The following is a 17,495-nucleotide window of genomic DNA, read 5'->3' on the forward strand; positions in this document are numbered from 1 at the left end:
CACTTCTCTAGTGGAAAGGGGATGTGTCCTGGTCCCAGGGCAGCTCTGAGGAAGGGCCTGGGACTGCACCTTTTGTGGGACCCTCATTTGTCCAGAATGGGAAAATGGACAGAGAAGTCTAGACTGAAGCGAAGGGGACAAAGCTTTGACCTGGGTCAAAGCCAGGGTGTTCCCTGCAACTGCTAAGCCTGAGATTTGTGGAGCATCTGGCTCCTCTTCCTTCTAGGAATTCTCAAAAGATGTTTTCCACTTTATTTTATTGAGACAGGGTCTCACTGTGTAGCTTTCCACAGCCTGGAACTCGCTCTGTAGACCAGGCTGGCCTGGAACTCACAGAGATCCACCTGCCTCTGCCTTTCGGGTGTTGGGATTAAAGGTATGCACCACTACAACTAGACAAAGATGCTTTAAAGGGTGTAAACAATAAATTTTACTACTAATGCTTCAAAGAAAGGGCTGCCTGTCAACTCCATACCACCCGAAAAACAACGTATGAAGTGGTACCCATGCCAATGCTGCCTCCTCTGCATTCAGGCTGTTGGCACAGCCTTGTGGAGGCTGGAGAGACACTCCAGTGCCAAGGTACTTACCTTCTACCTGGCAGTCTCACGGGACAGGTACAGAAAGAGTTATGTCCCTTTTGCCCTTACTCTGGCTGACACTCCAGCCCTGGCCCCTGAGGAGGTGTGGTCACTGGGTGCTCCTTCTCTCATGGCACAGACACCTCCTTCCCCGGTTATTTCTTTTCCTTACCACGAACCATTAAGCACACCCATCAGGGTACTCTGCACACTGGAAAAGGGGCAGGGTTTTTTTCTAAGTCCTTCCTGGGTGCATTTTCTCAGAGGTCAAAGAGATGAGACTATTTCAGTTTCTTCACATATAGCTGTGTGTTCCCAAGAAGGTGACTTTTTGTCTCTGAGCCGCAGCTTTCCCCAGCTGGGAACACGGGGCACTATGCATTTTTAGTGCTCCACCAGGACACTCCACCTCTTCTGTTATATGGTGACAGCCATCGATAAAATGCGCGGGGTGTGTGGCCATGTACCCACGGAAAACCCTGGGAACCCAAGAAAGGATGAGGGAGTGAGCCTGAGGAGTCTGGGCCATTGCTACGAATCCTATACCCGCTCCCTCCCAGACCTTCCAGAGTGCAGGGGAAATGCTCCCACTTGCCAGTAAGAGCAAACTGTGACCTCAGAAGCTCTAACAAGGCCGAGTTCCCATCCTTGGACAGTGGCATGTCATCTAGGGATCAGGCATCCCACACCAGCCTAGAAATGTCACCAGGAAGCATGAAGGAGAATCTCCAGCACATGTCATCCATATGCCCAATCCAGTAAAAACAAACAGTGGCCAACCCCGTGGCCACAAGCCAGAGAGTGAGCCCAGCAAGAATCTAAGCAGAGCCATCAGTGAGCATGTGCTGATGGAAGTTGCTGAGACACAATGTACAAGGCCATCAGGGGCTGGGATGCCAAGTGGGTCTTGGTGGAAACAGAATGACAGGTGTATAACACAGTAGTGAACATGCGGTCACAGAGGAAATACATCCACATTTGCCATGTCAGGGAACTGAAAGTGGTTTGATTTAAATGATTTTATAATCCAGCAAAATTTAAAATAACCAAAAATACCTCCAACTTTAACCACTCAGAAATGAAGTAACACACTCCTAGTGACCATTTATTTTAAGCAAGAATTTCAATCTGCTTCTAGAAATCCATGGAAATGGACAGCCAGAGCACCAGTACTGTGTGGAAATACATAAAAAAGATCCTATATCCATCTTAAGAAAATAAATTGGACAGAAGGTGGTGGTGCATGCCTTAATCCCAGCAATCAGGAGGCAGAGGCAGGAGGATCTTTGTGAGTTTGAGGCCGGGCTGGTTTACAGAGTTCTGAGACAGTCAAAACTACACAGAGAAACCCTGTCTCGAGAAATGGAGGAGGAGGAGAGAAAGAAAATGAAAGGAAGGGAGGGAGGGAGGGCAGGAGGGAGGAAGGAAGGAAGGGAGGGAGGAAGGAAGGAAGGAAGGAAGGAAGGAAGGAAGGAAGGAAGGAAGGAAGGAAGGAAGGAAGGAAGGAAGAAAATTGAACTGTCGTGGCGGTGCACACCTTTATTCCCAGCACTCGAAAGGCAAAGATAAGCAGATCTCTGTGAATTCTAGGTGAGCCAGAGATACTTTATCTCAAAACAAAACAAACAAACAAAAAGGAAAAACAGATTGAAAACAATAAAATACATCATGAAAATTAGAGGATTATGAAGGTATAAAGAAAGCAATAGAATAGAAAACAAGAGGCAAAATTTGACTTCTTCCTGAAATCAACTGTCATTGTCAGAAAGCCCAGTGCAGGATGGCCATCACTTTCAGAACTTGCTCAGTGTTGATGTTTAGGTCTGCATACAATCAAGGATGAGAAGGGAGTCATGAAGAGGGAAGGCTCCAGAAGAGGTCACGATGTCAGAGATTGGAAATCTGAAGCTTTTAGGAAGCCTGCAGCATACAAGTGATCCTCGGTTAATTCAAATGGCCAGAGTTACGGAATCAGGACAACACAAAGAAGTGAATACAAGAAACTGCAAAGGCGCTTGAAATAATCAGTCTGGGAAGCACATGCTCACACTGGCCAGGTCTGACGCTAGCTGGAAGTCAGCCTGGCATCCCTCCAACCCTTCCAATGCTTGGAAAGATGGAAAATCTCACCACTCCAATGTCACTTAATACAGAAACCCTTCATGGAGAAAAGAGAAAACCAGATCAGTATCACTTCTCAATAAAGATGCGAAAACAACCAAACTGAAAACAATAACATCTGCAGCATCTTTCACATGACCATGTAGACCAGGACAGGCTCTGCCACCAACTCAGATCACTTTGCTAAATATGAGCTCAGAAACCTCAGAGAGAAAAATTCATATGCCCCAAAATAAATTTGACCAATTGGCCATTATTATTAACAATAAAATTAACAGCAACAAAAATCCTATAGGTTCCTGTCATGGTTTATATATGAGATGTCCCTCACAGGTGCCAGTGGTAAAGGGTTGGCCCATAGCTGGTGGTGCTATTTTGGGACATGGTACAGACTTTTAAGAAGGTGGGTCCAGCTGGAGGAAGTGAGTCACCAGGGATGTGCCTTGTCCTGGGCCCTTCCTGGACCCCTCCCTCTTTCCTGGATGCTGTGAGATGAGATGCTATATTGCACCTCAGCATAGGCCCACAGTGAGGGAACCACAAACTTGGACTTAAACCCCTCCACCAGACAAACTGGGACTTAAACCCCTCTACCGTGAGCCGAAACCAACCTGTACTCCTTTCTAACTTTCTTTCGGGTGTGCATCACATGACAAAGATTCTGGCACAGCTGTGCACCCTTCAGTGGCCAAGACAGTAGTGTCTGCCACTGTCGATGCTGTCCAGTACTCTCTTAGAAGTTGTAGCACATGCAGTAAGGTAAGAAAACAAATGGCATAAACATAAAAGAGCATATAGAATAATTTTGTTGGTGACATGATTGCAAATCTAGAAACTCAAATTTTATTTAAAAAATTAAGGCTCAGCTGGGAGGTGGGGGTGCATGCCTTTAATCCCAGCACTCAGAAGGCAGAGGCAGATGGATCTCTATGAGTTCGAGGCCAGCCTGGTCTACAAAGCTATACAGAGAAACCCTGTCTCAAAAAAACCAGTCAATCAATCAATCATAATAAATTAAAACTCAAAGGTCCCTGAGATGGTTCAGCAGTAAATTAATTCACTTGCTACCAAGCCCAAAGACCCCAGTTTAATCCTTGGGATCCACAGGATGGAAGAGGACAATTTAATACATAAATTAAAATGTAATAAAAAGTTTTAATTGAAGAAATAGTCAGCACACCTTTAATCCCAGCACTTGGGGGTTAGAAGCAGGCATATTTCAAGTGTAGCTTGATCTACACAGTGAGTTTCAGGTCAGCCAGAGCTATGTCATAAGACCCTACCTCAAAAATGTTTAATTAATATGAAATTTTAATAAAAGATTTTTTAAAACATATATTCATTCTAGCAATAAGCACTGTCCTAGTTTGTTTTCTGTTGTGATAAATATCATAAGCAAAAGCAACCTGGGTAGGAAAGGGTTAATTTCATCTTAGAGTTTACAGGGCAGGAACCTGGAGGCCGGAACTGGAGCAGAGCCATGGAAGAGTGCTGCCTACAGGCTTGCTCTCCTTGGCTGTCTCAGCTTGCTTTTGTACACAACCCATGGCAATCCCTAACGAAGAAAATGCCATAGAAACCTGGCTACAGGTCAACCTGCTGGAGGCATTTCCTCAGCTGGCGTTCCCTCCCAGATCACCCTAGCGAGGAAACCTGCAGCAATGCTCCACTGACAGCGCGGATGGTGTAAGAGAGCCCCAGAGAGCCGGGACCCCGCTACCAACAGCTCAGACAGGCCGGGTCCACCAGGCAAGACTGACGTCTCCCGCTCACGGCTGCTCTGTTCCACAGGTGCTCAGCTTGCTTTCTCCAGACTCCAGGTGTGGTTCTCGGGCAGGACAGCGAGACTGTAAAAATGGGCTGGTGGTGGCGCACGCCTTTAATCCCAGCACTCGGGAGGCAGAGGCAGGCGGATCTCTGTGAGTTCGAGACCAGCCTGGTCTACAGAGCTAGTTCCAGGACAGCCTCCAAAGCTACAGAGAAACCCTGTCTCAAAAAACCAAAAAAAAAAAAAAAAAAAAAAAAAAGGCTGGTGGGGGGAATGGGAATAGGGGGTGGGAGGAGGGGTGGGGGGACTGCAGAGAGGAATGCAGCCTGACCACACCATCTAAACAAGGTCACAGAAGTAGCCCTGATCTCTGTGTTTGTCTTGTGGTCAGAAGATTATCGCTGGGCTGCTGGGGACAGAAACGTCTCCCCACCTGTGAGGAAGCCACTATTCCAGGAGAGTTAGCAGCGGTCTTCTCCAGACAAGAAAACGTGAAATACTTTGACAAGAGAGATGGAGATGTGCATGAGGAGACTGACTCAGTGCAGGTCACACAGACAGGGAGACACTGACTCAGTGCAGGTCACACAGACGGGGAGGACGCGACTCCCCCTGGAGAGGGAACAGGTGCTTCCTGGAGTTCCGTGAATGAATGAGTGTCGGCAAGTGTTCCTTTTTCTGTTTGCTCCTCTCACGGAGCCCATGAACACCATGAACACCTGCGACTGCTGCCCAGTGTTAATGGCAACAACGTTCAAGAAGTGTCAGGTGGCAGGCCTGGGGAAATGGTTCAGGGGTTAAGAACGGGTGATGCTCTTCCAAAGGACCTGAGTTCAGTTCCCAGCACCCCCACATCTGAGCAGCTCACAACTCCCTACAATTCCAGCTCCAGGGAGTCCAACGATATCTTTAGGCTTTCAAGGACACCAGCACACACACATAAACAAATGTTTTCCAAAGAATTTGTGCTGGGGAGATGTTCCACTGGTTAAGAACACTTGCTGCTCTTGCGAAAGATTGGGGGTTGAATCCCAGAAGCCATGTTGGGTGGCTCACAACTGCCTGTAACTCCAGCTCCAAGGTATCTGATGCCTTTTTCTGGCCTCCATGAGAATTTACTCTCACATACACATACCCACACAATGACCACACACATATGTGTAATTTTAAAAGTCAAAGAAAATGCCAAGTGCCAAATAAACACCAAGTGTTGACTCAGCCTGATGAGCCTGGAAACCACTGGGGTCCAGGCTCTGCTACCACACTCAGACTGCCCAGGTCTCAACAGAGCTCACACTCTCAAAAGCTTAGCAATGGCAACGATGGATTTAAAGACAGTTGAAAACAATTGCTGTGAGGGAAGGCAGTGACAGGCAGGTGACATGGGTGGTGACAGAATTACGGAAGAGAGAGAAAAGGCAGAAGCAGAGCTCATTGGATATACAACAGCATAGCCAACACAGCTCATCCAGGATGCGGCATGGCGGCAGCAAGCCAGACAGCAGACAGAAACTGTCGGGCTCTGTGAAAGGCTGCTATTATGGGGGGGGGGGGCAGTCAGGCAGTTTAGTGTCTCAATGCAATGGAACAGTTACAGTTAGAATTTACTGTGGCTAGCAACAGCCTAGCCTTGAGGCAACCACAATTTTGTCTGAGGGAAAATGGTTCAGAGAGCTCATCATCCTAAACCAGCCCCCACACAAGGGTGTCTGGTTATCACAAATACACACTTCTTAGAGGAATGGAGCAAGTAAAAGGCCCTCAGTGGGTTTCCTGGGGTTTGTTTGAGGCTTGGATCTCAGGAAAGGTGCTGGGAGAGCTGAAGGCTGTGCTGGAGGAGACCCTGCCATGGAGGGCAGGGTGAATGGTACTGTTAGGAGGCCAATGCGGAACTAGCAGCCTGGGCTGCCAGCGCTGGACGACCCCAAAGGCCCCCGGAGTTCTGGCGTGGGCAGGGCTTGGCGCCTCAGCCCAGTGATGCTTCCAGCTCTGAGTTTCTCTCTTTTCATGACCTTATCAGCCTTCTGGGATGTGTAAACCATGAGCTAACTGTGCGGGAATGCACTTGCCGCTGGCTGCCCCTTCAGAGCCTGCTGGTCCCCATCAACACAGTGCTGACCTTCACCTCTCTCCACTCCCAGTTTTCCACGGAGAAGCCCAGGGCTACAGCGCTATAGGTCAGGTGTGACTAGCCACTAACTACAGCCTTGCATGAATGGGGCGGAACAGGGCACCCCTACTCAGGAGCCTAAGTCCCTGCTTCATGTCTGCTTTTGTGGTGACGTATCAGGGACCCTCAGATCCCCAAGGTAGATGGAGCTTTGCCTGGCTAAGTGCCTGGGGCCCAGCCAGAGATGCCCTCTTACTTAAGCTGGGTCCACAGAGTCCCTGTCCTCCACCAGTGTGTCTGGATTGGGCCTGGTTCCCTGGGATGCTGGGCTCTGCTCTGCTGCCTGTGATGAGGATCAGGCATTTCCTCGCAAGAGTTGTCCTTTCCAAAATCATGGAAGACCCTCAGCCTGAGCCAACCCTCCTGCGGTGCTAGGAGGGCTGTACCTGCCTCTCTTGTGTGGCTTCCACAGTGACACCTAATTTGGTCTTTTTCTAAAGCCAGCTTTGCAGCATAAATGTCACCCCGTCACAGTGAGCAACTCATCAGCATGTTGGCACACTTGCAGTCACCTCAAAGAGAGCCTTCTTTTCACCCCCAGAAGAGACGCCACACCCCTGAGTGGCTGCTCCTGCTGTGGTATGAACGTGTGTCTCAAGCTGGGCTGCCTGCCATCCATGGTGGTTATTTCCTAAGGATGGGCCATCCTATCTTGCAGCTAAGATCACCTGCACTGGGATCATGAGATCCAGCCTGCCACCAGTCCCCTGTGAGAGGAGGGTGTGCTGGCTAGTTTTAAGTCAACTCCACACAAGCCAGAGTCCTTTGGGAAGAGGGAACTTGAATTGGGAAAACACCCCCATCAGACTGGCCTGTGGGCAACCCTGTGGTGCATTTTGTTTATTGCTAACTGATGTGGGAGGGCCCACCTCGGGATGAATAGTGCCACCTCTGGGCTGGTGGTCCTGGGAGCTCTAATAAAGCAGGCTGAGCAAACCAGTAAGCAGTAAGCCTTCTGTTTCAGTTCCTGTGTCCAGGTTCCTGCCATACATAATTGGCTGGGGTAGAACAGTAGTGTGGCCACCTACGAGTTACTCAAGCTCATGGGCGCACCTCCTAATGAATTTACTGACTCACTAAACTGGGTCTAGGCAGAACCCCTTCTTTAGTCTGTCAAGCTCTCCCCATGTAAAGTGAACAGAAATTTCTCTAAGTCTTCCCATGAGACATGCTATAGCTAATAGCAGAGACTAACTTATTTATAAGCAGTAATTTGCTTTTCACAGTGCTAGAGGTAGGAGTCCCGAACCAAGGTATCCACAGGTTCTGCTTCTTTGTCATGACGGTGGGCTGTGTCATGTGTCCTCACTTGGCAGGAGAGCTAGCCTGATCAGAGCCAGGGATCCAGCTTATGCCACACGTATGCTAGACACTGCTCTACCTCCCAGCCACCATGGCCCTTCCGTACGAACAGTAACTCTTTCAGAAGGGAAGCCCTTACCTAATCACCTCTTCCTTGCTTGTTTTCCCATAGGAACACAATAATTCATTTACCAAGCTATTGGGAAATTCTTCGTTGCTCTCAATGGCATTGTCAGACCAATGCATTTGCTTAGAGTGTGTGTGTGTGTGTGTGTGTGTGTGTGTGTGTGTGTGTGTGTGACCCAGCACTGGATTTCTCCCTCAATACCACCCAAGCTGGGCTCTGGGCATGGTCCCTGAGGCCTATGGATAGTGGACTGGCTATGGGTGGACAAGATTCCCTGGCTGAGATTCTAGGGAAGAAGCCGTACTCCACACGCCTGAATGCAGATTGTCTGGCTGGGCGAGGCCTGAGCACATAAGTTCTGTTTGATGGCACTTCGGATGGACCTCTGAGGAGCTGCGCCCAGGCCATGCCTATGAGCCTGTGTCTCATTTAACAAGTGGCAGCCGCTGCTCTGGGGCTGGGTGAAGGCATGTGCCTTGGACTGGGATTACAGTGCATACTGAGAATGGATAGTGTAAGGAAGGAGCCCGGCCCCTAGCGCCTATCATCCGGAGGCCTGATCAGAGCAATCCAGTGGCCTCACACGGACTGTCTACGCAGTGCTGCTGCTGGGACAGTGGCCTCGGGCTGGACGAGGTGGCCAGGGGCAAGGAGGGCGGGCACAAGCCATCTGGTGCTGGCTGACCCATCTTTGCCAGCCCCAGGCCTTTCTCGAATGACTGTCCTCAGTCACCCCAATCTCCACCCATAGGTGCCTGCCAGGGCCCCTTACTGAGCTCCACCCAGCAGCCCTACATCGCATCTCCCATAGCAAATCTGCTTAGGTCCTTAGGGGCAGGGGCAACTAGAGGCCTCAGCTTTGGTGAGGTAGAAGGCTGAGGGCCTGGTGGCCATCAGGAAGGCATACTTGTCTCTTGAGCTCTCCTGCAGATGTCCTCTGCTTTCTGCCTCCCCACGCCCTGCACCCTGGAGAGGAGTGGCTGGGGAGCAGAAGGAGAGAGAGAGAGAGAGAGCTGTGGAGGGAGAGCCAGGCCCAGCATGTGGTTTTCATTTTGGGTGTGACTGGCTCCTCCAGCTTGGATTCCTCCCTCACACTGGGCTGGGGGCTGCCAGGGTGACCCTGCCTTGCCTGAAGCCAACACAGACTACGAACAGGAAGATATCCTGTGTATCCCCAAGGGAGCCAGCGGGCAGTGGCCACCTCTCAAGGCTGTCTCCAGGACCAGAAAGGAGCCTGGTCAGGGCCAGGTGGGGATCGCTCATGATGCCCTGGCCCCTCTTTCCTGGTCTGATCCCTAGGCCTACAGAACTAACCGAACTGGGGGCTGCTAAGCTCTGCCCACAGCCAAAGTCAAAGTCACCTGCCTGGTGAGAGTAAGCACAGAAAGCCCCTGGCCCCGCCCTTCCGGTATGCCCATCACTGAAACAGGGTGCATTTGTGATCCTACAGACCAGTGTCCTCTCTGTGGGGACTGTGCCCTGGGAAGACAGTTCCACAGACAAGGAGGTACGGGAAGGGAAAGGTGGTCCACTCAACCATCAGCAAGCATCCCAATTCCTAGGAAAGTGAGGCGTGCCTTCTAGCACCACAGAGGCTACAGGGTCCAATCCGTGGTTTTGTGGCATTTGGGGTCTGTGCACTAATCAATCTCTCTGCCCAAAGCCCTGCATGAGAGGAGGAGTCTGGGCCCCCTGAGGGTAAGCACACCATGCCGGAGACTGGCCAAGCCAGTCGGTGCCCCAGGAGGGCTGTAGTTTGAGTACAGACTCAAGTCCAAGCTGGACCGCAGCACAGGGGTAGCCATGCTGACAAATGGCGTTCAGTCATTAGTGGACTACATGGAGGCAGGTTGGGGAAAAGATAAGGACACTAATGGGAGGAAAGGGCTTAGCTGCCACAGGGCAATGCCAGCTAAGGCTGGACCACCCCCAGGGTGTGGCTATGGAGGGGAGTAGATGTAAAGTCATCACCTAGCTGCCCTGAGGAGGGCTAGCAGGGTCCTATACTGCACCCACCTTGACCTAACAGCCATCATCCATACATGTCCAGAAGCCAGGAGCTCTCCCTATGTCATTAACCAAGCTGGCTGAGCGTAAGGATGGGTTTTTTTCCTAAGCAATTTCCAGGATTCTACATGTGCTAAAACATTTACCACTTTTATTGGAAAGCTGGCTTCTGGCCCAGCATCGTAGCTTCCCTGGCCCTGGCTCCCTCTCCAACAGTTACCAGGCCCCAGGGCTAGTGTTCAGGCCTGGTTTCCCTGGTGGTAGCCTGAACCCTGGAGGGTTCACAAATCAGGGGTAACCCTTAGGTGCAATAACAGGGTGTTCTGGATAGTTTATGTCAACTTGACACAAACTGGAGGCATCTGAGGGAGGGGACCTCAATTTATAAAATGCCTCCATAAGATTCAGTTTTAAGCAAGCCTGCAGGGCATTTTCTAAATTAGTGGTTGATGGGGAAGGGCCCAGCCCATTGTGGGTAGTGTCATCCCTGGGCTGGTGGTCCTGGGTTCTATAAGAAAGCAGGCTGAGCAAACCATGAGGAGCAGCCAGTAAATGGTACTCTATGGTCTCTGTGTCAGCTCAGTCTCCAGGTTCCTGCCATGTTTGAGTTCCTGTCCTGATTTCCCTCAGTGATGAACTGCTATATGGAAGTATAAGCCAAACAAACCCTTTCTTCTCCCGGTTGCTTTGGGTGTGGCCTTATCACAGCAACAGAAACCCTAACTAAGACAAGTTGGTACCAGGATAGTGGAGTGTTGCTGTGACAGACCTCATCATGTTGTTTGGAGGAGGATTGTGGAAGGACCTTGGAACTCTGGGCTGGAAAAGGCATTGAGTATTAAGAGCTCAGTGGACTGTTCTGTAGGAGCCTGGAAGATAAGACTGTCGAGAGCAGAGCAGATGGAGGCCTGGCCTGTGACGTTTCAGAGGAAAACAAAGACTCTCCTGGCCTTTTGTGTGAACAGTCTGTGGTGTCTGGTCAGCTGGAGCTAAAAAAAAAATTGGCTGTGATTAACAAGAGACCAGAACTACTAAAGCGAAATCTTTGCTTTGCTGGGACAATGGATGCTGATAAACTAAAAGCTAGATTAGAGGAGACCAGCATCTCTGAGGTGTAATCTTCTGGGGAGTGTTCCCTGAGAGCACAGAGAAGCTGTGTTCCAGAGGCAGCCAACATTGTACCTCATGCTGACAGCTGAACTGGGACGTGTGTAAGTCTCCCAGGTGGTGAGGCATGAAGGGGCCAGCTGAGGCTTGGCCCTGTGAGAGGCCAGGAGAGGCCGTTGGAGAAGGTGCAGCCTCAGTGGCAGTTGAAGGAAGGCCCAGAACTGAAGCGGTCATGGAGAGAATTTGGAGCTTGGCAGCCTGAGAAGAGCCGGGAGAGGCCGTTGGAGAAGGTGCAGCCCAGCTGCAGCAGAGACCCCCGATTTTGGAGATAATGCTGTCAAGAACAGCAGCAGCATGGAGTAAAGTTGGCCTGAGCCTAGAAGACAATCTGAGAGTGTCGCAAAGGGCAGAGCCAGAAAAATGACCCAGGCCCCATGGAGGAGCCCCGAAGACTGTGATTGGACCCCAGACACTGGGTGATTAAGTGATTACACTGCTCGAGTTTGGCTTTGCTTTGATCTGATTGTGGCTGTACCCTGGTTCTTCCTCTTGAAATAAGAAGGTATTTAACCTATTCTTGACTTTATAACCACAGCTTAGAGACTGAATTTTAAGAGACCTTGGCTCTTTCTTTTTTTAAAGAGTGAACTTTTTTAATTTGTAAGGCTGTGGGACTTTTTAAGTTTATTAAATGTGTTGTCCATAGCAATGTGCGATCTTGGGGGTGAACAAGAAGGAGAAAGTGTGGCTTAACAGTGGTGTGCTTGTGTGTCAGTTACGCTGGGCAGTTTTTATGTCACCTTGACATACGCTAAAGTTACCTGCGAGAAGAGAGCCTCAGTTAAGAAGATGCCTCCTTAAGATCCAGCTGTAGCCTGCAGGGCATTTATTAATAAGCAGTTGATGGCGGGGCAGCCCATTGTGAGTGGTGCCATTCCTGGCTGGTGGTCCTGGTTTCTATAAGAAAGCTACAGAGAACCAACTAGTACACAATGCTCCTCTATGGCCTGCCCATCGGCTCCTGTCTCCAGGTTCCTGCCATGTTATGAGTTCCTGTCCTGGCTTCCTTCAGTGATAAAAAGCAATGTGGAATTTTAAGCCAAATAAACCCTTTCTTCCCCATTTCCTTGTCTAGCTCTTGGCCCCACCCACTCCAGGCCAGGTTGGGCCAGAGCCCTGTGACCTACCATCTGGTTCATATTTGCAGCCCCTTGCCCTAGCCATTTCTTTGGGGTCTGTTCTATTGTCAAGCAGCACCCAAAGGTCGGAGGCCCAACCAGACATCACAGGTCAGAGATGGCCAGGCCGAGGGCAAGGGCAGGAACACAGAAGTACTGGGTGCTGGCGAGGTTCTGAACAGGGGTTTGGGGCTGCGTCCTGGAGTAGATGGAGATATGCAGCCCCAGAGATGCACAGAGCATATGGGATGAGGCCCTGGGGAGGGAGGGCCCAGGGGACTTTCAGGATATATTGCCTGGGGTATCTGGAGGTTCAAGGGCAGATGAGAGGTAGCAAATTGAGCTACACTGTCTGGTTCCCAGTGGGCAGGGGTCAGAGGTCTTGCCAAGAACACAGCTTATCCCTGTAGGCTAGGGATGGGAAATCCTGGGAAGATGGCTCGTCCTTTTGCAGGACCTCGTCTGGTTTTATGTGATGTTCAACACCCTGATCAAGATGCCCACTCTGGATGGCCTGGGCCACAGTGCCCCCTTTTGGAGAAGCTGCTTTCCAGGGCCCCTTGACTAAGCCTGAATCCAGTGTGCAAGGGCCGAGCCAGACCCAGGATGGATGACAGGTGATGGCCAAGGCAGGGGGCAAAGGAAGACCAGGAGGGGTGAAAAACCTTTGGTCTTGTGGGGAGACACTCTTAGTCAGGGTGAAGCTGGCCCTGGGCCCTGCGCCCTCCTTGGATATTGTCCTCATGACTGGGCCACTGCTCACCCGCCATGCTCACAGGTCACTTCAGCCCTACCCACTGCCGTCACCGACCTCCCTGTCCACCCCCACAAAGCTGGGGAAAGGGCTGTAGGAACAGAGTAGACAGAAGAGCACCTGCAGACAGGCGTCTGTGGTGCCAGGCCTAGTCTGGCAGCCTTACTTTAAGGGACATCAATGGAAGTCTTCTAAGAAAGGGATCCTGAAAGACACAAAGCCAAGTCTAGGGGTGAATGCAACCACTATAGGTCACAGGCAGCTGGCATGAGGCCATTCCACACAAGGCTTTCTGGGGAGGGGCTGACATGTGTGCTCTGCCCAGGGGTCCTGGAGACCAGACTAACCCGGCCAGAGCACACCAAAGTCAGAGAAGGAGCAGCCTGCATCCTAGGAAGGTCTGCCTAGGTGGAGACCCTGCCCACAGTACCCTAAAGACCCACAGGTTCTCAGCTCTGGGAACAGATATGAGTGCTAAATGCTAAGTGCTTCTGGACCCAATTAGTCCAGACTTCAACTGTCTTGGCTCAAAGATCCTTGTTCCTCAACAAACCAAGGAGCCTGTCACCTGGTGGTGACCACTTTGGGACCTCTTGGCTGGTCACCCTAGCTTTCCCTTATGCCCCCCCCCCACCTCAGCAGACCTGGGGTCTCCAAAGACAGATAGCCTGAGTTCTGTTTATGGGTTTGTTTTTTGTGTGTTTGTTTTGGTTTGGTTTTGGTTTTTCAAAACAGGGTTTCTCTGTATTGTTTTGGAGGCTGTCATGGAACTCACTCTGTAGACCCGGCTGGCCTTGAACTCACAGAGATCCACCTGCCTCTGCCTCCCGAGTGCCTCAAGGCATGTGCCACCAACGCCCGGCTTTTTGTTTTGTTTTGGTAGTCTGAGTTCTGAAGAGGTAGTTCCCCTCGGGTGAAGAAGACATGTGGTTCAGGTGAACAGAACGCCCACGGTGAGGAAAGGGGAGCCATTTCCCATCCTGGTCATGGCAGCCAGGAACATGTGAGCCATAAACAACAGATTAGAAAATGATTTACAGGGGTAGGGGGTGCTGGGAGAAGAGGATGGAAGGGAAACTGCAGCCGAGATGTAAAATAAATAAATTTATAAAAAAACCACAAAATGATTTACAATCAATTTACACAATGAAAATGGTTGAAGGGGTTGGGGAGATGACTCAGTAGGCAAATCACTCACTGTTCAAGAATAAAGAACTGACATTCAGACCCCCAACACTCACATGGCGGGTGGGTGTGGTGTAATAACAAGGGAGGCAGTGACAGGGACTCCCCGGAGTAAACTGGCTGGTCAGACAAATCAATGGCTCTGGGTGCAGCTGAGAGACCTTGCCCCAGTTTACAATGTGGAGAGTGATCAAGGAAGACTCAGCATCAGCCTCAGGTTTCCATGCACACCTATACACACATGTGCACCACGCACATGCAAACATGTATGCACACATGCACATAGGAACATGCATATACACATGTAACACACACACACACACACACACACACACACACACACACACACACACGGCAGGCAATATGAAGCGTGGGCTCCATATCTCCACATGCCTGGACTGTGGAATTGAAGGATGTGCATGTTGGGGGCTGTGGGGACAGGCACTGAAGAGATGTGGCATGGGACTGTCTCCCCAGATTGTTCACAGCTGTGTCTTTCAACTCCACCCCGAGAATCCAAACCACACATCTGCTACCCCGTGACAGCCTGCTGACCCAAGACCAGCCATACACCAGAGCTGAATGGAAACTGTGAGGAACGGTGCTTCGTCTCCAGGCACTGTGGGACCCCAAAGAGACATCCAATGCTGACATTACAAGGTAACTGGTTAAACAGAAGACACACTGCCTGTTGAGAGGGGACAAACCAGGATGTTTTTATGTCTTTGTTTATAAACTTTCTGAGGAAACACAAACCAGTTCAGGCCTGGCAGGGCCTGTGGCCTTCCATCCTTCTGTATTTCTTGGATATTGCTCAAGGTCATCTATGAACAATCTATTATAGATTTCTAACACATTTTCTGGGTTGGTTTTTGTCAACTCGACACAAACCTAGACATATCTGAGAAGAGGGAATCTTAACGGAGAAAATGCCTCCATAAGATTGGCCTGAAGGGCATTTTGCTTAATGACTGATGTGAGGGCCCAACTCCAGGTAGGTGGTCCTGAATTGTTTAAGAAGGCAAACTGAACAAGTCAAGAGGAGTAAGCCAGAAAGCAGCATTCCCGTACAGCCTCCACATCAGTTCCTGCCATGAGTTCCTACCTTACTGACTTCAGTGATGGAACATGAGCTGAGAGTCATAAGATAACATAAAACCCTTTCTTCCCCAAGCTACTTTTGACCGTGGTGTTTTATCACAGCAAAAGATACTAAGCTTTACATAATCCCCTCTGGCCACTGGCAGAGGTGAATCCTGGGGAGCAGAGGACAGCCATGGCCATCTGGGTTAGTTAGGACTCAGGTCTGTGATAGACAGGAGGTATGGATTCACTTGGTGTTGGTATGGGAAAGACTTGAGCTCCTCAGCTTGGTCCTCAGCACTATGATGACCCAGGCCACCCTTGCCTGGGCATGTGTAGAGGCCTCCAGGGCTTGGGGCCAGGCGGGAAGAGGCTCACAGGACCAGCTGGGGGTGAGTGGTGCTGCTGAGAGGGATTGGAGGTCCCTGCTCTGGGCCCCGGCTTTAGGCCCAGCAGAGCAGATGGTTTTCTTTACTCAGAGAGAGCCAGCAGCCAGAGGGGGGACTGGGCAGCTGGCCTCCCTCCATTCTTCCGTTTTAATAGTTGTTTTTTGCTGGAAAATCCATTTCAGAGTCCCTCTGGGCTCTGACCCAGAGCAGTGGGGAGCAGAGGGTGTTTCCTGGCCTCCTTGGGCTCATTCTGGGATCAGTGTGAAGCCAGACTAGTGTGGCCTCAGGGAGAAGAGCCTGGCCACTGCTGTGCCCCTGCTCAAGCTGCCTCAGAATGTTCACCTCTCCCAACTACTGGCCAAGCCGAGGGGTGGAGGGAGGCTGTAGAAGTGCATAGGTACCCAGTCCCTGAAACTGGGCCTCCTGTCTACCCATCCTCGGGTCCTGGTTTGCTCCTTGTCCAGCCCGCCCAAACTGCCCTGGGCCTGAAGAACCACCTCTCACTCCTGTTCCAGGGACTCAAGCTCTGTTCTTGCTGCCACAGGACCCTTGCATGCCCTACCATTCAGGTATCCTGGCCCACATCATCAGTCTTTTCTAGAACAGCTGTTACCAAGAAGCCTAAATACAAATCAGTCCAGTTTTTGCCCCACGTTCTGTACTTTTTGATCCTGCTTGAACAAACTTCCCTCTCCGACAGTCGTTCCATGGTTCTGCCCACTGACAGGTGAAGCTCTTTTATCTGTGCCCCTTGCTCACAGGTGTGGGTACACGTGCCCGCAGCATGCAGAGGACAGAGCAGAATCTCAGTTGTCTTCTTCCATCACTCTGCTCATGACGGGTCACTCACAGAACTGAAAGCTCCCTGCTTTGCCTAGGCTTGCTCATCAGCAAGCTCCCCAGTTCCACCTGTTTGTCCCCCCAAAACTGGGGTTATAGGTACGTGCAGTCATGTCTGGCTTTTTACATGGTGGTGACTCAAACACAAGTCCTTGTGTTTGCAAATCGAGTGTACTTGCCCACTGAACCATCTTCCCAGCCACCACTTGCTTTTACTATACCCTAGTCTTACAATCCCAGATACCACACATTCATTATTCCAGATAAATCTGACCCATTGAAAACACACAGCTGAGCCCTGGGAATGCTGTCACCCATTCACTGAAGCTGTACAGCTCCACACACAAGGCTTGTCTCTAGTTTCAACTATTCCAGCATCCGCAAAGGCAGTTCCTCTTTGGTTGACCTCCAGGCTGGACCAATGGCACCACCGTGAAATCAGTTCAGTAGAGCAATGCCTGCACCTGAAGTGGGTGCAATGAAGGAAACAGGAAGCAGAACCGTACACTGGCTGGTACTTGGCATGTGTGCTAAGACTTCTGTTTAGTAATAATTTTCTGTTGCTATTTCCTTTGTAGGTTTCTCCAAAATGTCAGTGCAAATGCTGCTGGCCCAGGTGCTGTTGTCTGGGCAAAAGGGGTGGTCAGAGCTGTGTAGACCCCACCCAGTCCTCCCTGAATGTTAGGGTGGCCTCCCCAACTCAGGGCCCTCTGTCCCCTGAAGACGCAGTGGGGACTGCAGCCCTACCTGCTGCTGCCCTCTTCTGGGTCTCCCCAGGACTGCCTGCTCCACAGAAGCCAAGTCAGGCCCTGGAGGTCATGACAGCCAGAAGGGATTCACCAGTGCTACCACTTGAAGCCACTAAAACCGGTACCAGGCATGC

General features: G+C 50.6%; 1 long non-coding RNA gene across 1 annotated transcript; it reads left to right on the forward strand.

Annotated features, from left to right (window-relative positions):
- Nucleotides 1-4,298: 4,298 nt before the first annotated feature.
- Nucleotides 4,299-17,492, forward strand: LOC121140787. The gene is made up of 3 exons (XR_005877699.1): nucleotides 4,299-4,522; nucleotides 14,778-14,960; nucleotides 17,191-17,492. It is a non-coding gene; the product is annotated as an uncharacterized LOC121140787 (long non-coding RNA).
- Nucleotides 17,493-17,495: the final 3 nt, after the last annotated feature.

This window comes from Mesocricetus auratus, unplaced genomic scaffold (genome assembly GCF_017639785.1).
Source record: "Mesocricetus auratus isolate SY011 unplaced genomic scaffold, BCM_Maur_2.0 Super-Scaffold_100006, whole genome shotgun sequence".
NCBI classification, from domain to species: domain Eukaryota; kingdom Metazoa; phylum Chordata; class Mammalia; order Rodentia; family Cricetidae; genus Mesocricetus; species Mesocricetus auratus.